Source organism: Mauremys reevesii, linkage group 11 (genome assembly GCF_016161935.1).
Source record: "Mauremys reevesii isolate NIE-2019 linkage group 11, ASM1616193v1, whole genome shotgun sequence".
Lineage (NCBI taxonomy): Eukaryota > Metazoa > Chordata > Testudines > Geoemydidae > Mauremys > Mauremys reevesii.
Window position 1 is genome coordinate 69,500,981 of NC_052633.1, and position 26,255 is coordinate 69,527,235.

Below are 26,255 nucleotides of genomic sequence, written 5' to 3' on the forward strand. Positions count from 1 at the left end.
CCAGAGCTCTCCACTGGGAAGGAGAGATTTTTGCACTGGTCACCACTCAGCTGGAATATGCCATTAAAGCACTTGCCTTTTAGTTACTCAGGGCCAAATCCCAGAGACCTTAACTCACTTTTCATTCCGTCCTTGCATATGCGAAAAACCTCCCAATGCCTTCTGTTGGAGATTTAGTTGAGGGAGTTAACATGGAGCTAGGACCACAGGGATTGACCCTCACTGCATATTTCATCTGAGCAGGAGGAAATGTTTTGCATGGTGTCCAATGAATAAGAGGCAGCCCCAGAATCCTTTGCTGATTCCACAACAGGAAAGTGTGTGCAAATGACTGGCATGTCAGAATGTACAACGTGCTCAGCAGTCCAATACAGGATATGGGACAGAAAGCCTCTGGTTCCTATGAAATGCCAACAGTGACTTCCACTCGAGACAAGTTCAGTGCAGCTTCTGTTGGATGGCCTTTGAACCATGAATAAGACTTGTGAGTCCCTGCTCCTCTTCCTCTGCTATAAGCACTGGAGCCTACTCTTTCCCAGTCACTCACCCTCTACCTCTTCCAGCTAGAGATACATTTTGTCTAATTTTTCAGTGGCACATTTCCCTGCTCCTTGTGCTCCATGTGTTCTAGAATGTAGGATAGTGACCTCAGAGTTGTACTCAAAGTGTAGCAGCAGTGACATGCCTAGAAAGCATAAGGACAATGCAACCAAAAAGATTCGCTGTGCTGTGACATGTGGGTTTTTGTCAAAATAAAAAACAAAACATGAGGGAACATGCATCAGTGCTTTTCAGAATCCAGTTCTCATTACTCTTCTCTGATCATCACAGAGACTAAACTGTTGAGCAGGGGCAGCTCTATGTATTTTGCCGCCCCAAGCACGGCAGTGAGGTGGCTTTCGGCAGCATGCCTGTGGGAGGTCCGCCGGTCCCGTGCTTTTGGCGTACCCACCGCTGAATTGCCACCAAAGCTGTGGGACTGGCAGACTTCCCACAGGCATGCCGCCGAAGGCAGCCTGACTGCCGCCCTCATGGCGACCAGCAGGCCGCCCCCCGCCCCAGGCACGTGCTTGCTGCGCTGCTGCCTGGAGCCGCCCCTGCTGTTGAGAAGTAGAACACAAGTTTGGATATTTCATTCCCAATTACAGTCACTGCTAAATGCTGAGATGTGATTTTCCAAATGGGGATTTTTTACCCCATATAATATACACCATAGAGAACAACTTGAGCCTGTAGTACTTCTGCAAATGCGGGAATAAATTCCGGTTACACAAATTCAGATCCAGGTTTTGTAAGGAGCTGAATTCCTTGAACTCCCATCAGAATCACACACTAGAAATCTCTCCTTATACTCCTAGAATTGGTTCACTGAACTTTCATCTTTTCTTTCAAGAGAAAGCATAAAAGGAGGAGAAATATTACAGTGTTGCCATAGGAATGGGACATTGAGACTACACAGACTGCAAGGTAAAAAGACAAGTGGTTCTGTCTCACCTGAGCTGAGGGTTGACATTCTAATAGGAAAGAGAAATACTGGGGACACCTGCCAGTATTAATGAACAGTCATAGGTAATTAGATATTTAGAGAAACATCCCTACTTTCAGAATGGAATTGCAGAAACTCCTCCATAATAACTGGGACAAGCAGCAACATCTGAATTGGGGGAGGGGGAAAAAAAAAAGAGGGTACCTAGGTATTTATATGGTGTCCATCACAAAGTCTATGTGACATGCTCAGATAACTTAGTGAATTTATCCTCACAACATTCCTGCAAGGTAGGGCAGTGTTATTCCCAATTTACAGATGGGAATCTGAGGCATAAAAAGATTAAATGACTTGCCTAGGGAGTGCGCGCACACACACACTTTGTCAGAGCTAACAAATGAACCCTTATCTCCTGGATCATGGTCTCCTTAACCACAAGCTCATCATATACATGACTGATGTGCCTCAAAACTTTCAGCCAAGCAACCAAGCATATCAATATAACTGCTTGCTTTTGCATGTTGCAGGTCAAATCCTCCTTTTCTTTGTACCCAGTGCAATCCCATAAAAGCCGGCTAAACCCTTTCCTTGAACACTCCAAAGGGCAAAGACCTTGAGTGAAGACCAGGCCCCACTCAAGTAAATGGCAAAACTCCCATTGACTTCAACGGGGCCAGGCTTTCACCTCTTTTCCAGGTGCTTCACAGTATATGCAGATATTAGTCCTCGTAAATGTTTCTGGACAAGCTGCTTGAAAGCCAAGCTGTCATTCATCTGGTAGCAGAGGCCACAAGTGAGAATGAATATATGCAACTTGCTGACCTCACCATAAACCACAAGCTATTTCTCGGTAGACAGAGTTACATTTTCAGTACTAAGCCCTTCAACTTTCTCAGAAATCCCAACCTTGACCCCCATGAAATATTTTCAAAAAGTACAATGATAATAATTAGTCCATAGTGTAAATTTCAACTATAGCCCTTGTGCACATTAGAAGAACTAGTGAGGAACTGGCAACACTGAATAGTGTAATCCCTCAACTGGAGTTGGCCAACTGTGGACTGAGCTTCAAAGGGGTCCTACCCAAGGCACTACAGCAATAGTGGCTACCAGAACCCTCAGACACCATTTCCCAGCATGCACTGAGTCAGTGGCAGGCACAGAATAGACTAGAAACTCCTGCTGAGGCCAACAGGGAGACTTCTGCATGGGGTGAGATGAACAAGAGTTTGCTGGGCCAGTGATGAGCCAGTGCCAGGAGAGGGCCTGACTTGGAGACAGAGGCTGCTTTTGAGCTTTGAGTTTGGGAGCTCAGAGAGAAGCAGAACAGCTCAGGGAGTCTCCAATTAATTCTGTCAAAGGGAGTCTTTGCACGGCTATGGGATCCAGTGCACGAGTCAGGCAGTTCCAGCACAGCACAGACGAGCAATCAGAGTAGCAAAGATCTAACCAGCACTAGCTACTGAGGGCCAGCTGAGACCTCCACAGAACTGCAGACTAGGGACCCAGGAGAGGACCCTGCTCCATCCAGGGATGAAGATACTGTAAGGAGACTTAAGGTGGCCAATGTTCACAGCGCTGCAGCCCTCATCTCCATACACATCTCCAGTATGTCATTTACCAGGGAAGGAGCTGGGGGTTGAGAAGAGTTGAGTGCTGGGAGGTGGAAAATTGTTGATGTTTATAAATGTATAAGTTACCCGTAACCCTTTCCCTCCCCAGATCCTATTTTCCTGCTCCCAATAAAGTCCCCCCCCCCATTTGTTATATTATGTTGGGGTGTGTCACCTCTTTTGCAGGGGTTTGTGCTGTGTACTTTATTCACTTTCCCAAGAGAAAAAAAAAACACTCCTTGTGCGTAGGCACAGGGAGGAGTCACTAGGCATCACAAAAAACAACCCAAGATCAGGGGAGAAGCCACTACTAGCAGCAAGCAAGACAGAGAAGGCTTGAGCCACACCTCGGGGGCGGGGCATCTCCATCCCAGTTACAGAGAAGCGGCAGAAAATTGAATTGAAAATTCAGACATTAAATTAGTTTGTTCAGAGCAAACACACACCAACAGGAATCTTTTAAATCATATCAGCCCAGTGTGGATGAAAGTGGACCTAAAAGGCAGAATTACTTAAATATTTCTAATGATTTTCCTACAGTGTACACAAACTTGCAATAGAAAAGGCCAGCTTCTAAATAAGCATGCCTTCCGTTAAAGTCCGAGCTAAAGCCTTACATGGTACTTGGACAGAATGTTCCTCATGGCACAGGGGTGGGCAAACTATGGCCCAGGGGCTGCATCCGGCCCTCCAGATGTTTTAATCCGGCCCTTGAGCTCCTGCTGGGGAGTAGGGTCCAGGGCTTTCCTTGCTCCGGCGCTCCAGCCAGGGAGCAGGGTCAGTGGCTTGCCCCACTGTGCATGTGCTGTGGCTCCGCGTGGCTCCTGGAAGCAGCGGCATGTCCCTTAAGTGTAGGAGCTAGACGGGGGACTCCGCACGTTGTTTCTGCCCCAAGCGCTGCCTCCGCAGCTCCCATTGGCTGGGAACCACAGCCAACGGGAACTGCAGGGGTGGCACTTGCAGATGGGGCAGCATGGAGAGCTGCCTGGCCGCACCTCCGCGTAGGAGCCGGAGGATGGACATGCTGCTGCTTCTGGGAGCCACTTGAAGCAAGTGCCACCTGGAGACTGCGCCCCAACCCCCGCCCCAGCCCTGATTCCCCTCCTGCCCCCCCAACCCCTCATCCTGCAAGCTGGGATCAAGGCTCATTTTGCTAAGCAATGTACAAACACAACAAAAATTACAGTGCCATCTTGAAGAGGTTACCATCTACATAGGCAAATAGGTCAAACCTTAAACCAGAAAGCTTGATGCCTATTGGAAAGTGCACCAGGATGCACAGAAGTTGAACATTAGCAGATCATGTTACTATGTCAAATACACGACATTCAGGCTGACTTACTCGCTTGTGTTTGGTAAAAAAAAATACAGGTAGAGTGTGCAGACTGGGAAGGAAGGGGGAGACATGAGGCACTGCAAGGAAGAAAGAATCTGCAGTTGGTGTGACAGAAGTATGAAGCATGCACAATTTTTTTCTTTACTGTCTGAATTCAAAGCAGCATGTGATAGTAAACTGAGTGGTGATAATCTTATAATACAGTAATTTATTCCAGAGGATCCAAAAGCACTTTACAAATGATAAGCCAGATCCTCAGCTGGTGTAAGTCAGCCTACCTCAGCTCTGATTCTGGTTTCACAGAGTTGGCATCTAAAGTCAAGATCAAAACCAAGCCCCTTGTCTTGCTGTTAAAGTGACTGCAATTAAAGATCCAGACTTCGACAGAGCAGCTCTGCATGACAATGAATTTACAGTATCCATAGTAACATGCAATGTTGGAATTGCTTAATCCAGTTATGAAACTTTGAGAAAACTGCAGCTGGTCTCCATGGTGTCCAACCAGTTCACTTCCTTCCTTCAGCTTCTCGCTGAAACGACACCCACGGCAGGGAACTCATTGCTTGAGCAGTGCCACAGCAGGGTGTTTGAGTTGGGCTTATTTATAGCTGGAAACTATATGTAAGTCTCAATGGTGTTTTTATAGGAATTGAGATTGAGCTGCCTGTGGCCAAGGAATTTATTGACTATTGACTTGCTTTGATTTGTAGAAAGCTGCTGTCACATGCTCTTGGTGAACAATTTCACTAAAGAGACATTCCTCCACAGCTCCAAATTGGACCAGTATCAACAGCAAAGTCCTGCCAACTCCGGCAGATGTCATGACTAATAACTCTTCCCCTACCCACAGCTCACCCGTACCAACTCCTTAACTCAACGCTTCCACAGAACCCTAACAGGCAAGTTTTGCAGCATGTCCCAAAGGCCAGAACTCTGGCTGCGTTGGATTGAGGAGAAAGTAAATTCCAAAGTTTGGGGTGCTTTTGCACCAGCACATCGCCTCCTGTTCTATGCAGTTAACTGAAGCACTTGAGATTATCTTCACCAGATGTAGCAGTCACCACCTGATGCACCAAGAGAGGACAACCAGGAACTCAACTATTTGGGTCTTTATAGATCACAACCAACACTTTGACTCATACCCAAAAAGGAACTGGGAGCTAGTGCAGACTACTGAACACAGGAGAAGCTACGTCATGAGAGTTAGGCCAGTCAAGATTAGGCAGACTCCAAGAACTACCTTTTTGTCAGTTTGAACCTTCTGGGTCTGTTTGCCTCTTCAGATACATGTGAAATAACCGCCAACACGTAGTTACAAAAGTAGGGCAATTGACAAATGGCTCTGAGAACTGGGTTTCACTTGTACTATGGGTCTGCTGCTCAACCAGTGCCCCAACAGAACCTCACACAGATCTAGAGCAAAAGGTGGACATTCTATGCTAACTGCTTGAAAGAGAGATGTTAGGAGTGATTACTGGTACAGGCAACTGATATCAAAACTCCTCCAGAAGTAGAGCTACTGAAGGCCTTCAGCATCAGAGTGAAGATTAATGCTCGTCGATTTCTTAGTGAGAATATCCTGTCAGGTGCTGAATGCCCTTAACTCCCATTGGTTTCCATGGGACTTGATGGAGCTCAGTTCTTGGCAAGACCAGGCAGGTGAACTGCAGCCATTTCCTTTTGGAGCAGGGATCCAAACAGAATTGGGATGTGCCTCTCCTGGCTTCTATTAATTTAGAGGTCTCCCCCAGCAGGAACCAAATCAGGCTTTAAAAGTAAAATTATCTCCCATCAATAAAGGTCTTCAGTGGAAGAGATTTAAAACCTTGGGCTGAATTGTTGGGATGGAACCGCAGCTCCCAGGCCTACTGCCACCTGAGGAAGTGGCCTGCCCTTTCATGTCCTCATACAGGGCTGAGAGTTTTATACCCTGGCTCTGGGGGACAGAACCCCATCCACTTTCTGTGCCAGCTAGACCTTTCTACCTCAGGTTGAACAAAAGATCACAACACCTCTCAGATTGACTGTAAGAGAAGACACACCGGGGGTGTAATGCGCTTGAGATTCACACAAAAGGCAGCTGCTGCCTGATGAGCACTTAGTAGTTATTTCAGGAAACACAAAATTATAGCCTGAATAATAACCCCCCCACCCCCCGCAAAGTCACTGAAAATTACTCGAGTAGGCGTTTCTCTCTCCGGCTCCCCTCTTTCCACTGCAAATTCTTAAGTGACAACAGGCAGCTGGAGCCCCTACTAAAGCACGGAGCTGTAACAAATGGCTGCATCTCTCTTGGCCAAACTGGATCTGAATGCTCAGATTTATTTACTTAAACGAGGGTGTCTTTTGGCACAAGTCCAATACAGAGCAGCAAGTATCAGTCACCTTACTGACAAGCATCAACTGATATTACTCTTCCCTCAAGCTCAGCGTCTTTAATCCTCAGCACTTTTCTCTTTGAGCTGTAGTTCTTCTCAAAATGCAAATGAAAATCTGGGTCTAGGCAGATCTTTCCAGAAACTGGGGACAAAACAGGCCAACATTTTTATACGTGGGTGTCCACATTTTTAGGCAATTAACTCACAGCTTTGGCTCATCTCTTTTTTTTTTTTTTTTTTTTTAAAAAGAAGCCAGCAACTTTCTAGGAATGTAGCTGGTGGCACTGGAGGGCTAAACCAAAAGTACTATCTCAGCATAAAATTGGTCTTTGTTATAACTAAATGACTTATTTGGGATTGTTTCTACTAAAAGTTGTTCTGAACTCTGCATCAGAGATAAAGGAAAAATTCGCTGTACGTTACAGCAGACAGGGGTTTGAGGAAAATGGATCTTTCTCTTACTCTTAATTCCCCTTCACTCCTTGTGCATTTAGCTACAACATGGAAAATCGCTTCCCTTACTAATTTATTTCTGATCAGAAGCCCTATCGGAAGTGTAAAGGGATGACAGAAAGCCCAGTTTTGCTCTTAAACTCTTTACCACTGAAGCCAGAGATGCCTGTATTATGTTATCATGGAAATACTGAAGCTGAACTAAACATTCTGTAGAAAGAAATCAGATATCTGAGATGTTCACCGGCCCTGCCCATACAGAGATAATAGAAAGAACAAATCTGCACAGGAGGAAATGCCTCGGAATTCCAATGACTGCCCTTCCTGTTAAGTACAATCCCTGGAAATTGGCAACTTCCCGCTTACACATCAGAGCTCACTGACACGCCAATAAACCCCCCAGAATCCACCACTGTTGGCTACTTCGTCTAGTCTTTTAAACAAATCCAGGAGACTCTTAAGCAGGGGTTCCAAAACTTGGTTCGTGGCTTGTTCAGGGTAAGCCCCTGGCAAGCCGCGAGACGCTTTGTCTATCTGAGTGTCCGCAGGTACAGCCAGTCGCAGCTCCCAGTAGCCGTGGTTCATCGTTCCCAGCCAAAGGGAGCTGTGGGAAGTGCTGGCCTGGCCTGTGCCGCTTCCCTCAATAACCTGCACACCTGGAAGAGGAGGTGGAAGGGTTTGACAGCTGGGGGGGGGGCGAGTGGGTATCTCAGATGGAGATGATGAGGGGATAAGAAAGTCTTGCAAGAAATACAGTAGGTGCTGGAATTCTGATTTCCCGTGGAAAGGGTGGGGTAGGAAGGAGAGGGAGCGGTGTTTCCAATGGGTCTCAGTGACAGACTCTGCCCACATGGATCCGACAGGTTTCTTTGCATAAATATGCTTTTCCCTGCCAGAAGTGCAGGTACTGTATAATGCCCCATATTCCCAATCTCCACTTCAGCTCCCCCTTCCCCTACCTAAGGTGTATGTGAAGAGACAAGAGTCCATTAACCTCACAAGACAGCAGACATGGACAAAATGCCGAGGTATTTGCTCCTTTAGGCCCTGATCCAAAACTAATTTTAAGTCAAAGGGAGTCTTCCCATTGGACTTCAAAAAATCAGGCCCTCAGGTTGCATGAAGCGATAGGCACCACTAGGGCTAGCAAAACGAGCCCTTTTCTTGTCAGAGATTGAATGCCTCGCTGCAGATCTCAAAAACTGAGCAAAACCCCAAACCAGGATCATTTTAGCCCTTCTGAAGTTTAATTGCTAGCAAAAGCCTTTGAAGGCCAAAAGTGCCAGGTCAGTACTGAAAATGGCACCCATGCCATTCTGAGTAACAGTGGCTAGCAACTGCGCATGCCAACTGCCTGTGTTCAACGGAAGATGCACTTTTCATGCTGACCTTACATTCTCTCCCTTTCTATATTTATGTAATCCCCAAATACCATAGGGACTTCGTTATACATCAGCGTATCCTAAAGGCTCTGAATTAAATCCTAGCCCCACTCACATCAATGGCAGTTTTGCCATTAACATCAACTGAGCCGGGATTTTACCCTCAGTTTTTTGCAGTGCCATGTAGATCATCAAAACTTTTGCCTCCATTGGCCTTTCCTCTGCAGCTGTCCTGTGACTGAGGTGTGAATCTGGGGGAGACTGGTAGAATTATAGCCAGGGAGGTGTAAATCCAAGCCAGCTTTTTGCAGTCAACAGGGAACAACCAGCAGTGACAGAAACAAGCCAGTGACTGACTGGTAAGAGGGCAACAGACATGATCGCCTTCTCATGGCAGAGGATGTGTGTGGAAGAACCTAACTGGTGTTAGCCAGCTCTGCAGGGAGTGGAAGAGTGGAGACAGAGGCGACTAAGCTGTTGGGGGTGGGGAATTCACAGATCCCAGTGAGGGGTGGGTAAACACACCTGGTTTTACAAAAATTTTTAAATTGCATGTTTATTATCCAGAGCAATAGATACCTTCCCTGGATAGGCTGTCAACACCCCCTGGCCCAGCCTTCCTTTTCCCCTGGCTACATATCCAGGTGGAGGTGTTCCTCGTAAAGTGACCTGTGGCAGGACCTGCTGGATTTGACTTTGACTGCATTGTTTACCTACCACTGTTCAGCTCCTCAGTGGCCCTTTGCGGTGTGGTCTCACAGATATTGTGTAGTGCTCAGGAGGGACTAGATTGGGACCTGTGTCCACTTTGGGCAGGTCCCACACCCCAGGATGGACAGTCACAGTAAAGATACACGCCTGTTTTACCCAGAATGCCCTCCCCTTGCATCTTAATGGTGCATTTGGCTTTGCACTCCTGCTCCACATGCTCGAAGTACCTAACTGAACTGTCTTTTACACTTCTGCAGAATTATTGCTGTACAGCTTAAGGAGTGACATGGGCCCTTTTCACACCCATTTTGCACTCTCTTTCACAGCCGCAAAGAGTGAACAGCAGTTGCGCAGCACAGTGCTCACTTCCCCCTTGAACGATGGGTTCATATTAGAGATGGGTAAACCGTGTGGAGTCTAAGCTTTTCTGAGGCAGTTGGATTTTTTTGGGCGGTGGGGGAGGGGGATTGCGAAACTAGTTCCAAAGCCGTCAACCTGTTGGTACACATCTTCTCTAAAGCTGATTCAACACTACACACTTTCTAGCCCCAGTGAATGCTGCTGTCTATGTTAAAAGGGACATTGTGTGTCTAAGCACTTGCACACACAAGAATTTTTCACCCTATGCCTTTTTGTACAATCCCACTGACTTGTTCTGCATTCTCCTCACTCTCTACTCCGTTTAAGCTTCACAGGTCTGCTTACCGGCTGCAGGGCCACCTAGAATTACTGTAGCACCATGTGCAATGCTGCTCCCTTCCCTCCCGCTACATCAGGGTCTATAAGGAGGGGCCACTTATGTCAAGCGTACAGAGCTCCTGAACCAAGGTGATCATAGATCAGAAGTGGCAGAGACCTCAGGAAGTCATCTAGTCCAACCCCCTGCTCAAAGCAGGACCAACCCCAACTAAACCATCCCAGCCAGGGCTTTGTCCAGCCTGACCTTAAAAACCTCTAAGGATGGAGATTCCACCACCTCCCTAGGTAACCCATTCCAGTGCTTCACCACCCTCCTAGTAAAATAATGTTTCCCAATATCCAACCTAGACCTCCCCTACTGCAACTTGAGACCATTGCTCCTTGTTCTGTCATCTATCACCACTGAGAACAGCCTAGTTCCATCCTCTTTGGAACCCCCCCTTCAGGTAGTTGAAGGATGCTACCAGATTTCCCCTCAGTCTTCCCGGAATGGGGAAGGAGGGTTGGAATGGGGAGTGGGGAGGGACATGAATGGCATAACCCTTTGACAGATGGATCCTGGAGACTATTTCAGAGGCGATATTCTCCCAACTGCTGTGAAAGAGAGCCAGGAACTGCTGAAGGGGCATGACAGGTGTGTAGATGGCAGCTGATGTTGCAAGGTATAATTGGTCAGGCCCTCAACCAACTCATCAAAAGTGCTTAGAAGAGGTGCTCTGAGAGGTTGTGGATTCGGGTTGGACTGCTTCTGAGCCCTGATCCTCTCACGCTGCTGCTTGTAAGAGCACGGAGATGGTGGGTATCGAGGAGGCTGTGACTTGTGGTGGGGCTGAGAGGTACATCTTCTCTTCAGTCCCACAGTGTGGATTCCTAGGCTATGAGCCTCATCTTTTACAGTCCCCCTCCCCCACACCTTGCACTGCTGGGCAGTGTGAGAGTTTGAACAGGAGGCAGAATCAGGGCCGCCCAGAAGGGGGGGGGGGTAAGTGGGGCAATTTTCCCAAGGCCCCAGGCCCCACAAGGGCCCCCATGAGAATATAGTATTCTATAGTATTACAACTTTTTTTTATGGAAGGGCCCCCCAAAATTGCTTTGCCCCAGGCCCCCTGAATCCTCTGAGCGGCCCTGGGCAGAATTGTCCCTAAACTTTGTGTAAACACAACTGCTGAGTAGGTTTGAAGTTAGATAGATAGATTCTGCCTATCTATCTATAATTCAAATGTTGACTTTCAGACATGGTGGTTTCCCCATATTCTGAGAATACACATGGCTGTTTTCATGGCATTCGACTGCTGTGGTCTTCCATAGAGTTCCAAGTTCTATTTTCCAGGCATTTGCTCAACTCCTGTACTTTATGTCACATCAGTGTAGATGTTCCCCTATAGAATCCCAGCATCTAATCTGCAGTCACTCTTTCCCAGCTAAGCCCTGAAAACCGCAAGTGGCCTCTGTTATGTGCATTATGGCTACCATCTGGCTTCCATCCTTGTGCTCCCTTCCAGAGAGAGCAGGACCTCTTGATGGGGTAGCCATGCCTTGATGCTCAGCCATGTAAGAGGTGCTAATGCAACTGCAGCTTAACTGCCAAAATCACTAAGTAAGGGAGTTTAAAATACATGGCTCAGGTCTTCCCTCTTGCCTTATGCACTAACCCCACTGGCACCTGCAATAAGAAACGTATAAATGCAGGAGTCTGTGTAGCAGAGAGGACAGTTTTTCCTTAGTTTGAATGACTGTTCTTAACGAACAAGGTCAATAATCAGGCATTGCAATATGTTTCTAATTATTTTATTACTTCTCGCTGTCTATGCTTTGCTAATGCATATTCTGAGTTTTCTATTTAAATGACTTATGGAACTGGGGAGACAAGGTGGGTGAACCAATATCTTTTATTGGACCAACTTCTATTGGCCAGAGAGACAAGCTTTTGAGTGCCACAGAGAGTTTGAAAGCTTGTCTCTTTCACAAACAGAAATTGAACCAATAAAAGATACTGCCTCATCTAAGTTGTCTCTCTAATATCCTGGGACAAACATGCCTATAAACAACAGTGCAAACAATTATGAAACTGGGGTGTCATGACACGACATGATAGAAGTCCAAGATTAATACACTTTAGAAATATGCATGATAGGTCTGATTTGTAGGGGATACAGTTTCAGTAAAGAGATACTCTACGAAAAAAAGAAAAGAAAAAAACCAAGAGTAGAAATCCTAAGTCACCACCACATCACTCCTCTTAAAGCTATCCATACGGTATGCTTCAACCAGAGTTGCTCAAATCATTTGCCACATCTCACTACTTTTCCGTGAACACTTTCATTATAAGCTGTGGTTTGGCAGATATGGTTTTGACAGTCAGCGAGTGAGTTTAGACCGTTCCACTCAGTGAATTACTTTGGGCATACATTATTCTTAAGGCAACAAAGTCACCTAAGGCACTGACATTCCAGATTCAAACCAGAACACGTGGGAGTCTAGAAACAGCAGCACAGCTCCAACTGGCATCAGTTACATAATCACTTCACAGAGATTTTCTTAAAGCTGCAAGCAAAAAAATAAAAATAAATCTCATCTGAAGAACCCCTCCGTTCTCACAGCCACTGAGCAGCTTTCACATCGAACAATCTAATTCTTCTGCTTTTGCCCCATAAGTGAGTCCATGGTGTGGTTGTCCAATTAGTTTAATTCACTACAAAAATAACTGCTCCAGCATCAGATGCTTGTCTCAGAAGTGCTCAGCCCACCCCAGACGCCGCATACTAAAGAGGAAGCCTCAAGTCTAATAATCTGATGAGGTTCAACAAGGACAAGTGCAGAGACCTGCACTTAGGAAGGAAGAATCCCATGCACCGCTACAGGCTGGGGACCGACTGGCTAAGCAGCAGTTCTGCAGAAAACCACCTTGGGATTACAGTGGATGAGAAGCTGGATATGAGTCAGTGTGCCCTTGTAGGAGCATTACCAGCAGATCGAGGGAAGTGATTATTCCCCTCTATTGGCGCTGGTGAGGCTACACCTGGAGTACTGCATCCAGTTTTGGTCCCCCCACTACTGAAGAGATGTGGACAAATTGGAGAGAGTCCAGCGGAGGGCAACAAAAATGATTAGGGGGCTGGGACACATGACTTATGAGGGAACTGGGGTGATTTAGTCTGCAGAATCGAAGAGTGAGGTGGGATTTGATAGCAGCTTTCAACTACCTGAAGGGGGGTTCCAAAGAGGATGGAGCTAGGCTGTTCTCAGTGGTGGCAGATGACAGAACAAGGAGCAATGGTCTCAAGTTGCAGTGTCGGAGGTCTAGGTTGGAGATTAGGAAACACTTTTACTAGGGAAAAAAATTGGACTTTAATAGCTGTGTCAGGGACCTTTCTAGGAAGGTCGGAAGATTTGTAGTTAAAGCACCAATATAAGCACTGTTTAAAGAGGACACAGTCATCCTGATTTGGTCCTTGCCACATTTACTTGCCTTAGAAGGCAGTGGCATCATTGGAGTATTCTACACGTATATTATCCATATACACAACTCCCAGCCATGCTGCATGGAATTCACCTTCATTTAACCAAAAGGTATGACACATTTCCTAAACAACTGGCAGCATCACTTTGGATCAATGCATCAAATAGAACTGGACACAATAAAAATAGGAATGCTGCATAAAAAAATAATCCCATTGGCTTCCTTCTGACATTCAGTGATCTGATCCAAGGAATCAAAGGCGGATGGGTATCCCAAAATACTAAAGTCTTCCAAAAAAGTCACTCAGATCCTTGCCTTTTGATGAGGCATCATACTTAAGAATGGCCACACTGGGTCAGACCAAAGGTCCATATAGCTCAGTATCCTGTCTTCCGACAGTGGCCAATGCCAGGTGCCCCAGAGGGAATGAACAGAACAGGGAATCAAGTGATCCATCCCCTATCACCCATTCTCCGCTTCTGGCAAACAGAGGCTAGGGACACCATCCCTGCCCATCCTGGCTAATAGCCATCAATGGACCTATCCTCCATGAACTTACCTAGTCCTTTTTTGAACCCTGTTATAGTCTTGGCCTTCACAACATCTTATGGCAAAGAGTTCCACAGACTGACTGTGTGTTGCGTGAAAAAAATACTTCCTTTTGTTTGTTTTAAACTTGCTGCCTGTTCATTTCACTTGGTGACTCCTAGTTTTTGTGTTATGAAAACTTGCTGAACAAGCTGGTATTCCTCTTCTAAACAAACTTCATTGCTTTAATTCTCATGAGTTTTAAGTACTTTTGGTGAACTCCTCCGTGGAATGTTTCACTGAACCATATATTTAGACTTTGTCTTCATACACCTTTATTATTATGCAGTTTTTCCATAGGATAACTAACACGTTAGCTATCCCACTGTAAAATCCTAGCAGAGAAAAAGCATCTGTAGTTTTGTTATGAGGTAGATTAGGCAAGGACAACCATGTGCCAGTGTATAATATGTCCTAGCTATCTCAAAAAAAAAAAAAAAAAACAAAAAACAAACAAAAAAAAAAAAAAGGTCCCTTGTCTCCACTAGGATTTTACAGTGGGACAGCTAATATGGTAATATCTCACTGGGAAAGAAAAATCAAACACTTTTTTGCAGTGAAGTGTCTTGGCTTACATCATTTGGCTTGAGGTGTCTCTCCAGGTAAGGATCCTACTGTGCTTTGTATTCTTTCTGAGCTAAATCCTGAGGTCAACAAGAGTTTTGACACTGAATTCAATAGAACTCCAAATTTTCTCTCCTCAAGGACTCGCGGTGCACCCACAGACTTTGTGTGTGCGCGTGCGTGCGCATGCTTTGACAAGGTCTCAAGGACACAGCCAAGATCTGCCTCAGTCTCGATCTTATCAGTTGAAAGAACTATAAACAGTGCTATTTTTTTTTACCTTGACCATATGAGCTGTAATACAACATAAGCAGGTTTGACAACATCTTGACAAGTTTCTGGATATATAATTCTTTCTATTAAAAGGCACAGAAGCATAATAGGTGATGGTACAGATTCCAGCTGCCTTTTATAAACCCAAAATCAGGGCTGCTAAGGGACAAGATTATTTCCTGCCACAGCATGTTTCAGTTTAACCACTGCAACCCTCAGCATTTTTGGGTCCATGTTCTTTTACCACATGCAAGCATTGCCTGAATTCAGTATACACCCAGTCTTAAGGAAGGGGAAAATGACAGTTCAGTCAGTCAGTTCTGCCCACTGTGCCAACTTCCCCATATTTAAAATTAGAAGCTTTTTAGTTCATTGGCTTCTAAACAGTGTTTAGTGCACAGTAACCCAGGGATAATTTGCTGTAATTCATAATCATCTCACTAGCCAGTTTCCCATAGTCTCAGTCACAGCTATCAGAAAGTATTTTTTAAAATTGTATCAAAAGGTGACTTTCAAATCAGATGTGTTATAAACTTATAGGGGCTCTGGTCATAGACTGTGGCACCAGTCAGCCTCTCTGTGCCTCAGTTTCCCCATTTGTAAAATGAGGATAATGATCCTGACCGCCTTCGTAGAACACTTTGAGACCTACTGCTGAGAAGCATTACATCAGAACTGTGCATTATTATTTAATATTATAGTCACACTTCATAGCCCCAACCCTCAAACAACTCCAGTGGCTCCCCATTCATTTAAAGATCCTGGTCAACACTAGCAATTTTGAGGGGAAATTTTAATGTACAACCCCCATCCCTCCAACTCTTGGTTTTAAAAGCCTTTCCAAGATTGCTTACTCTGACTACCTCATCTTTTTCTCCACTGTTCATCTGGGCTCTTCATCTGTCTTTGTAAGTCTCCCCAAGCTCATTTCATCTGGCACAGTCATGCTTCATCTACCTCGTAGATTTTAAAGGCCACAAGGGACCATTATGGTCATCTCGTCTGACCTCCTGCATGACACATGCCAGAGAATTCCACACTCAGTGATTTCTGCAGTGGGAGGAATTATTCTTCCCAAATCGTAAGGGAACAGACCCTTCATCCAGTCTAAATCCAAAACATTTTCTCCTTTGCTTTTACATCCTAATGTTTCTCTCCCTTTGTTATTTGCCTCCAAGTCTGCAGAGCATATTGCGATACGGACACCCTACAAAATAAGTCTGCTTTGCTTTTCTCATCAAGGGTATGTCTACACAGCAGCTGGGAGGTGGAATTCCCAGCACAGACAGACACACAGATGCTAGCTTTGCTCATGCTAGTGCACAAAAAATAGCAATGTAGCTGCAGTGGCTCCAGCTAGCTGCCTGAGTGTGTATCTAGGACTCTGGAAGAGGTTATACTGGGGCAGCTAGACCGAGACAGCCCTGTCTGCCACTGTGGCCATGCTGCTATTTTTAGTGTACCCTAGCTTGGGGGTACATCTCCCTGAGCTGGCAATACCCCCTTCCCCTCACAATCTGCTACAAAGCCATAATCTCAAGAGCAGACTTTGTCTTGTGGGTCTAAATGATCTTAAATTCTGCATCACGTCATGTTATTTTACTTTCACCATTTTAAAATATAGGGAAAATGGGTTGTCAGGGACATTAATGAGAGAATAGGCAGAAACTGCTCTGCTATTTAATCATTCAAATCCCAAACACTTAAACTGTTTTGCAAGACTGCAAGAAGAAGCTACACAGACTCAGACTTAAGGCCAGAAGGGACCATCATGATCATCTAGTCTGACCTCCCACACATTGCAGGCCACAGAACCTCCCCTCTCCTGGGGTCTCAGAGCCTGGGCACTAGCCAGAGCCAGAACATCTGCACTGCTAATTTATAGCCCTGCAGCCCAAGCCAGCTGACCCAGCCTCGGAGACTTGGTGCCACGGGTTTTTTAACCGTAGTGTAGACATGCTCTTAGTGTCTCTGTCTCAGTTCCCTAGCTATAAAAAGTAGGACAGTAGCACTTCCCTATTTCACAAGGGTGTCGTGGGTATAAATCCATTCAAGATTGTGAAGTGCTCAGCTGTTATGGTAATGGAATCCAAGTAAGTACCTGAGATCAGTATTAAAGAAATCAAACCTTGTAAGAAAATTGAAGTCTTACCTATCCGAAACATGATTACGGAACTCTTGCAAGTATATCGATTTCCACTGATAACTGCATTTGGATTGATGATTTGAAAATTAACTGCTACTAAAACATAGATCTATTCTCAAACTATGGGAAGCCACAACACTGGTTCTCTTTGGAGAAACGCTTGATTTAGCGCTGTCTGCGATGCTGGCCGAGATATCAATCATCATGATAATTGTCTTTTCTAAGTAGCTTAAGAATGTTTCCATACATCTTCCAGTCAGGGTTATGGACAATTAACAATGAACAAGTTCCACTGCAGCTGTTTCAGCAAGTTAAAGAATGGGCATTGCTTGCTTCTCAGACCTGTCTAGCAAGATTATCTATGGTAGCCATGTTTTTTAAAAGTCTGCAATTTTCAACCCTTTCAGCCATTATCTGGAAAGGGGCGCACCCAGGTTTATCTTGGAATAGAGAATTTAAAGAAATTAAGTCATAATAAATCTTCTGGGTAAATGTTTTCAGCAGTACATAAGGCCCAGCTCCTCAAAGGGACTTAGTCAATGGGAAATTGGTTTCAGTGATGCGCTGATTTCAATAGGAGTTAGGCACCTAAATACCTTGTAAGATCTGCATCCAAGTGACTTTGAAGCCGGATTTCCCATTTCAAAATGGACTTAGGGTTTTCTTAGGGATTTGAGCCTAAACATAGGCATATGTTTTTGAACATGCTATCCTTTACAATAATTAAGCAATCAAGGTTTTTTTTTTTTTTTAAAAATGAGATTGTTATTTCTATCATCATAGACTAACAACAAGCAGTTGATAAATGAGTTTTTAACTCAGGAACCTATTCTCTTCTTACTTCCATTGGAGTAAATCAGGAGTTATACTACTGAAGTTTGTTACATCAATATAACTCTGAGATTAGAATTGGACACATACAACAGGTCAGATTCTCAGTGTAAATCAGTGTAGCAGAATTTGACTTCTCCCTCATTCAGTGTAAATTAGTGCAACCCCTTTTACTTCAATGGAACTACACCAGTTTACACCAGCTGAGGATCTGGTCCATCATGCTTTAATCAGAGAGATTCCAATTACCAGTTAATCTGATAAAGAGACAGAGGATCCATAAACACCTCAGCCGTGCTCTTTACTTAGTTTGAGACTAGACGAGTCTAGTCTGTATTTGGCAAGGAGAACCTCAGTTTACGTCTGGCTGCTGCAGGAAGAGCTATCAGTGATCCAGCAGGAGACATTTTTCTATGGTTGTGAAAATCCTGGGCCCCCTCCATCCCCATCTCTTTGTTAACCTGAAGTACTAACATGAACATATTTGGAAGTGAGCTGCTGCATGACAGACTATGTGTCCAGACTCTGTAGCAATAAAAAGGCTTCTATGATGAAAAATCATATTCATTGTATTAAGTTACACCTCAACTATTTGGAAAGAATTTAAAACAGACCTTTCAGGGTTTCGATGGTCACCAGCATTCTTATTTACAGAGCAAAAGCTGAACTTGCAGGCCAGTTAGGGTATGTCTACACTATGAAATTAGGTCAATTTTATATAATTCGATTTTATACAGTCTATTGCATATGTCCTCACTAAGCACATTAAGTCGGCAGAGTGCGTCCTCACTACCGCAGCTAGCATCGACTTACAGAGTGGTGCACTGTGGGTAGCTATCCCATAGTTCCTGCAGTCTCCGCTGCCCATGGAATTCTGGGTTAAGCGCCCAATGCCTGATGGGGTAAAAACTTTGTCGCGGGTGGTTTTGGGTACATGTCGTCAGGCCCCCCTCCCTCCCTCCTTCTGTGAAAGGAATGGCAGACAATCATTTCACGCCTTTTTTCCCGGGGTCCCATCCGCCAGACCCGCTCAGCCTGCTGCCTGCCAGGATGATCGGAACCCCAGGCAGGCAGTGGGGGCTGGTGGACAGAGGCCCAGACTGGCAGCAGGCTGAGCGGCTCAGCCCGCTGCCGGTCTGGGGCTCCATCCGCCGGCTCCCACCAGCCAGGGTCCCGCTCAGCCGGCAGACCTCGGTGAGGTTGACCAGGGGAGCCTGGACAGACATGGCTATCCTCCTCTGAGTTCACCACACTGGCCAAACAGGAAATGAAATTCAAAAGTTCCCGGGGCTTTTCCTGTGTACCTGGCTAGTGCATCTGAGTTCAAAGTGCTGTCCAGAGCAGTCACAATGGAGCACTCTGGGATAGCTGGGATAGATTGTAGGCCAATACCATCGAATTGAGTCCACACTACCCCAAATTCAACCCGGCAATGTCAATTTCAGCACGAATCCCCTCATTGGGGATAAGTACAGAAATCGATTTAAAGAGCCCCTTAAGTCAACAAAAATGGCTTCGTCGTGTGGATGGGTGCAGGGTTAAATCAATCTAATGCTGCTAAATTTGACCTAAACACGTAGTGTAGACCAGGGCATAGAGTCAGGCCATTTGTATCCCCAAAACCAGAGCTGGAGTGAGCAGGCTACACAGGCATTGCATTTCCTGGGAAGCCAGCACAGTGCAGAGCTGCATCACAGGGAGCTACTTAGAAAACTTCAATTCGAAGTCAACGAGCTAAGCTCTGTGGTTCGTAATCAAGCAGTGGAGACAACGGCAATGGAAATCAAGGCTGGCAGATTTTGGACGCAAGTTACCAAGGGACTAGTTTTCAGAAGGGCTGAGCAGCCACAATACAAGGGGAATTCTCTCCTGGCCATTTCTGTCGGGTGTAAAGTGGACACAGACTAGAGAAACCAGCCCCAAGAGTTTTGCTGCTGCTGCAGAGAGCAGAGGCTCAACACCATTTTGAAGGAAATGCTGTAGTAAAAGCTATTCTGTGATTGATCTACCTTGGGTACGTATATGGCCCCGTTTACTGTAGTATCTGAGCACCTCACAATCTAATGTATTTATCTTCACAGCACCCCTGTGAGGTAGGGAAGTGCTGTTATTCCCATGATACAGATGAAGAAATGAGCACAGCAAGGCTAAAGCCCAGATTTTTAAAAGGTATTTAGGTGTTGCTCCACTCAGCGTGGCAATGCCTAACTGATTTATGAGCCTACATTTCATGTTCAAGTGTCTAAACCTCTTTTGAAAATGAGAGTTGGGTGTTGCCATACTGAGGGTGGCAATGTCCAAGTGCCTTTAAAAATCTGTGCCTAAGTAAGTTGTCCCAGGTCACCCAGGAAGTCTGATGGAGTAGGGAATTGAGCACAGGTCTCTCACCTATTAGGATGGTTCCCTAACCACTGGACCATCTTTCCTCAACTGAAACTGCTGCCAGCTCAATACACGTGAATGACTTGCCATCACTTACTGAAAAAGTGAAATTACACACAAACGCAGCCAATATGAAACCAGATTACCCATAAAAAAAACAGTAAGCTATTTAATAAAAATAAAAATAAATCAAGCTTTCCCCCCAGCTCCCTCAATAGTTCTCACCATAGTTATTTCATCATCACCTGGCAGCAGACAGCTAGTCAGTTGTATTCCCATGCAGATTTTCCCTCCACATCACTCCCTCACCAATATTTGCCCCTACGGAGTGACCACTTCATTGGATTCTAAAACAGCTAATCAGAGAGCCGTCAATCTTAAAACCAAACAGGAATTATTTTGGGGCAGTTCTCTGGCCTGTGTTATGCAGGAGTCGAACTAGATGATCACAATGGTCCCTTCTGGCCTTTGTATCTATCAATCTGTTGCTCCCTTCTGTTTGGAAAGATCTGTACAGCCAAGCTTATTGTAAAAGCTGCTGAAGCCAATGGAGTTACTCTGGATTTACATTGACGTACCCAAGCAGAATTGACCCACAGAGATGTTGGCTGCTTCTGTCTCAATCTTGGATTTTCCCCTTAGCTGTGTTTTTCCTCTAGCTAGTCTGTAGTGGTGACATTTGAGGATGGCAGCCTGGTTATGTTCTCTCCTCCCAAGGATCTTCTCTGTTCTCAACTGCAGTAGCAGCAAGAAGTGCCATCGCCCCTAAGCTGAGCAGCGTACGTTCCTCCCATCTGCCGATTTCATGCCAGTTCTGTTTTCAGTTAGTTTGAATTCTCCAAATCCCCTGTGATCTATATTCCATTAACTTTTCAGTGCCTCAGACACTGAGAATAACAACTTGGATTTCTCTTTCTCGGCCCTGTTTATAATAACCTCCTGGAGACTTGAAAATGAATTCCTTATCAGAGTCTCTTTCCCACTGCCCCCTATACACTTTGTCATTACAGAGCAGCTTCTGAAGACACTCGTCTCATGTCATTGTTATTATGGTCTCACTAATGTTATTTGTATTACAGTTGTGTCAAGAGGCCCCACTGTACTAGGGGCTGCATGTATACATAGGAAAAGAGAATCCCTTCCTCCCTGCAATCGAAATAGACAAGACAGAGAAAGATGTACCATGCAAGCAGAAGCTGGGGAAATAAGGCACAGAGAAATCAAATGAGTTAGCCAAGGTCACAGTGAAAGTCTGTGGCAGAGGAAGGAAGTGGGCCCAAGTCTCCTGAGTCATAATCCAGAACTTTAATCACAAAACACAACTGTCCTCCTGAGACCCACCCTTCTTTCTTCAGGATGGCAGAGTTCTTGGGTGCAAGAAAGCAGGCTAGACTGGAGAGAAGGTCCAACTGTTGGAGAGTTTCTCCTTGTTTCCCAGTGGCTGGAACCAGTGGAGCAAACCCCACACAAGCGGGCTAGACCAATTCGATAAAATCCACAGAACATCACATCCTGAGGAAAGATGGGCCCTTTTAAGAGGACGGCTGGGCCTGTGGTTAAAGCACTGAATTATGACTCAGGAGACTTGGTTTCACTTCCTGCCTTATTTAGCATGAAATCCATCCCTATGCACTGAGCCAGTGCAAAGGCACTATTTTGAGAGTTTAGGTGATGCCTAGGGCCTTGCGTGACCCCCACTATAGGGAGGTAGGAAAATAAAAGAAAGCAAAGGAAAGAAGAAAAGAAAAGGACAGACACAGCAAACACCACAAGTTCCCTCACCACCCTCACAAAGACCTCCAAATGGACTGTGCAAACAGAATTATCAGCGGAGCAGAGTGTAAGCCCTGCTAGGCATGACAGGGACTCCTCAGATCACCCCAGAATACTCTGTGGTTTGAAATAGCTGTGAAAGCGAACCCCGGTGTAAAAAACCATCTCTGTATTTTGTGCCAGAAAGTGCAAGGGAATCTAGGGCAAGATGCCAGTTATGATGATTCATTACACTCATTTGCACTACATTCATTTGGACTTACATCAATTGCTTCAGTGCCAGTTCCAGCACTAGTGCAGGTATGGGGCAGCAGTCCTGCCAGTTTGGAAGAGTAAAACATCTTCTCCTTCAGGTTTTATTTTAAAAACCGTTCATCTCTCTCCCCTCCCTCCACCCCCAAAATGTCAATGTATCTTTTTCAGTGCCAAGAGGAAAAAAAAATCTCTTTTGGTTGCACTGCCAGTTTTTCTCCCTGCTTTTGCTAGGTTCAGTCCCTGTTTAAAAACGAAACAAAACACCCTGTGAAAAAGGAAAGCTTTGTTTTTTTAATTACTTTTGTCAAAATCTTGAGCTTATGAAAATCCCCACCAAATGCTCCAATAAATATAAACTGCCTTTCATATCATTCCAGAAAAATGGGCACTGTTGACTTCAGTGCAGTCACGCCCGAGATGAATTTAGCCCATTTTGCATAGTCAGGCTATACATGGTATTTTGTGGGATGCACTGGAGCGAAGGAAGAAGAAATTCAAATAATTAAAGGAAGAGTTATGAATAATAGCTGGTGCTGAACAGGTGTGTGTCTGTCTGTCTGTCCCTCCCATTTTTGCACCATTATTTATATGGATATTGTCAGCTTTAGGTTTTGGGAACCGAGTAATAGAGAAGGGCTCTCAACAAAAAGCTGGATTCCTATTAAACAGCCTGGGCTCGATTTTTTTTGAAAATTATATATTTTTTTATTTCCTCTGCAAAAGGTCTTTTCATCCAAAGAGTCTTTCTATCAAGGAACAAATTGATTGAGGCCTGCTTTTGCAATGGTGTCTCCTGTGCAAAATGGGCTTCAGGTTCGAGGCAACACAGAGGGGGAGTGTGCTTCCAAATACACATAAAAAAAATAAACAGCGAAAACTGATTATTGCAATCCCAGGCCCCAACCCTGCAATCAGATTGGTGTGGACAGCTCCTTGCTCCCATGCAGGGTCCCATTGACTTCAGTGGCACACTCTGCAAATACAAACATTCAGATCTGACCGCAAGAGTGTTGCATTAATTGTTACTCGTAGCGACTGTATCAACAATATTTTCCAGATCAGACAAATATGATTTTCCTGTTGATGGTGCCCCTTAAAAGCTGCAATAAGCCTGGTATTAAAACTGTAACCTTAAATGAGACCCAGTATAGCAATGGCCAAGATACTTAATATTAGGTAACCAAAGTTGAAGATTTTGGCCAACTGACTTTACACAGAGTAATGCTCCAGGATTAATGTTATTTATTTGCATTGCGGCAGTTCCTTGAGGGCTCAGCCAGGGTCTCATTGTGCTACAGACTGTATATACAAAAGCTTACAGTCTAAAGTTTACATCTTTCACCCTGGAACTGTTAGAAATATATATATAAAATCATTAGCGTAACACTGACGGTTAATAAATCAGACTTATTCTGCTGCACGGCATGACCTGGTGATTAGAGCACAGGATGGGGAGTTCTAATTCCAGCACTGATCTTTCCTGCCTCATCTTGAGATGTTGAGGCAACTTCTCTGTGCCTCAGTTTCTCAGTCTGTAAAATGGGGATTTACTACTTTTGCAAAGTAGAGCTCTTGGTGGAAAGTAGTACAAAAGTATCATTACTAATTCACAACACCAATGGTCACAGATACAAGTTGAAGTAGTTGGGGAGTTTTCGCCACAAGTTTACAGAACTTTGTAAATAAGAGCCAATTAGTTGTCTTATTAAATATATTTTGCATTGTCTTTGGTAACAAAATGTTTCCATTACCTCTAAGACAGAAGCTTCTCTATCTACAGATCCCAGTTAGAAGTCTAGCAAACTACTCTGGGCTCTAGAACCAAAATACAAAATGAAAGGCTCCACTTCCCAGGCAGCTTTCAAATATATGCTATAGTCCAAAACCAGCTTAACACAAGACAACGAAGCAGGGAATTTTAGAGATCTAGACATCTACATGCCATTAAAGTTAATGATACATAGGCATCCAAACCTCCTAGGCAGCTTGAAAAAATGTAAGCCTGAACTTGCTGGTTCACTCTTGTGAGAGAGCGAGAGAGACACTTAATAAAAGAAGGTATTTAATTTACAGATTATCACTAAGAATCTCCCCCTGCCCCTCTATACTTTGGGCACTATCTTTGAATTTTCTTTACAGATAATCAGACCCACTTTTTTCCCTCTCTTTTTAAAAAGGTGATCATGTCAATGGAAAACAGAAAGTAGCAAATGTTCAGTGGTGTTGGAACAATTTGTATAGTTGGGGTGTTGAGAGCCATTGAACTAAACTGTAAACCCTGTATATGATAGAAACCACTTCAAGCCAGAGAGTGCTGCCACACCCCAGCAGCCCTAGTTCCAGCACCCCTGAAATATTTTTGAGAAGGTGACCCTTGAAGTTGCTGCCTACAAAACCACTATTGTGGATAAGTCATTTCTTTCTGACACTGACTGTAGAAAAAGAGAAAGTGACATGGCCCAGGAATCTCTCTCCACAGAGGAGTCTATGAAACGTGGCTCATACCAAATCAAGGGAAAAATGTCCATAGTGACCATATCTTGCTGGGAGTAAGAGAAAATAACGGAGAGTGCCACACGCTACAGCAAAGTTTGAGCTAGAACGTACTGGGTGTTTTAGAAAGAAAAAGCATCTTTAGACAGTTAAGAAACATTTCATGTTTTGTCTCCCAACAGAGCTGTAATGCTTCACTGTCCTATCAAACCTCAGCTCACTTCTCTTTTTAAAAAGAAAGTGTTTTAACCCCCACCCCCAGAACTGCAAGGGGAACTTCAACTTTTTTTTTTGTTTCTAAACAGCAAGTTTGTTTATGACACGTTTCAAACACAACTACACACACATACACACACACACCCCTCTCTCTCTCCAGACTCAATACAGGAGTGGATCACAACAGATCTGTCCATTTCACAGTCCTACATGGAGAAGTATTCAAAGAAAGCTACACACGCCAGCCCCCCTGCCTTCCAACGCGAGGTAAAGAATCACAAGCAGCTGTCAGTTCAGTCTGCACAAGCCCAGCTGACAACCCAAGCCTTCTGTAATAATGAAAGTGCTTACAGGATTCAAGCGCAACACTCAATGATCACAGTTCATTACACTCACCAGGCAGACCCAAGTCTTGTCCTGTCCCAGGGAAAGTGCCCTGTCTGGATCCAGCTGCTCCTTTCCCTCCTACAGTAGCCCCATGCCTTTGGAGACCCAGCAGTGCCTAAGAAGTGAGGATCATCAGACCCCCACCACCATCCCTTTCAGTCTAATTGCCCCAGCTGCCCTTAAAGCTGCAGCAGCCTCTCTGCAGGCAGATTTACACCCCAACCATTCTTTATATTGCAATATCTGCGGCTAAAAATAGAACGGCTCTAAAGGGGGAGGCTGGGTGGCTTAGTTTCTAATTAGGCGGGCAAAATATCAGCTGTTTGGGGTCTTTTGGAAAGAGGCGGGGTGCTCCAGAGCCGCCAGCCCTTCCCCACTGGGGCCAGTCTAGCCCTGAGGGCCAAAGTTGCTCTTTAAATCTGGATCAGAAAAAGCAATGGACCCTCCCTTTGACAAATGGACTAGTCCGCCTAGTGTACTCCAATGAGTTGGCTTTAAGGTGGACTGAGGGGTGGGAAATTTGGCAGTGGGACCTTAAGGCGTTTCTGGAGTGTGAGACCATTTCATTAGTCATCCAGAATCCAGACAGAGCTATTTACACACGGGCTTGTTCACTAGTTTTGTCACATAAATGAAGCGAATGGATTTTGTTAGCCCTAAGAATTTTCTACCTCGTCCAGCACAAAAGAAATGATTATTTGTTGAGCACAGTCTGAAACACCACTCTGAATTCACAGCAGGATTTGCATTTCCAGGATTGAACAGTGGCTGGTTCATCAGAACAAGATCTTGTGGAGTTAAGAATTGTTTTAAACTTACCAAGTTGAGC

General features: G+C 44.9%; 1 protein-coding gene across 1 annotated transcript in view; it reads right to left on the reverse strand.

The window, feature by feature from the left end:
• Window positions 1–25,646, reverse strand: part of MRAS (muscle RAS oncogene homolog) — a 56,288-nt gene extending 30,642 nt beyond the window's left edge. The window contains exon 1 of the mRNA XM_039495306.1: window positions 25,436–25,646. The gene's annotated coding sequence lies outside the window, so the exon portion shown is untranslated. The remainder of the gene's footprint in view (window positions 1–25,435) is intronic.
• Window positions 25,647–26,255: the final 609 nt, after the last annotated feature.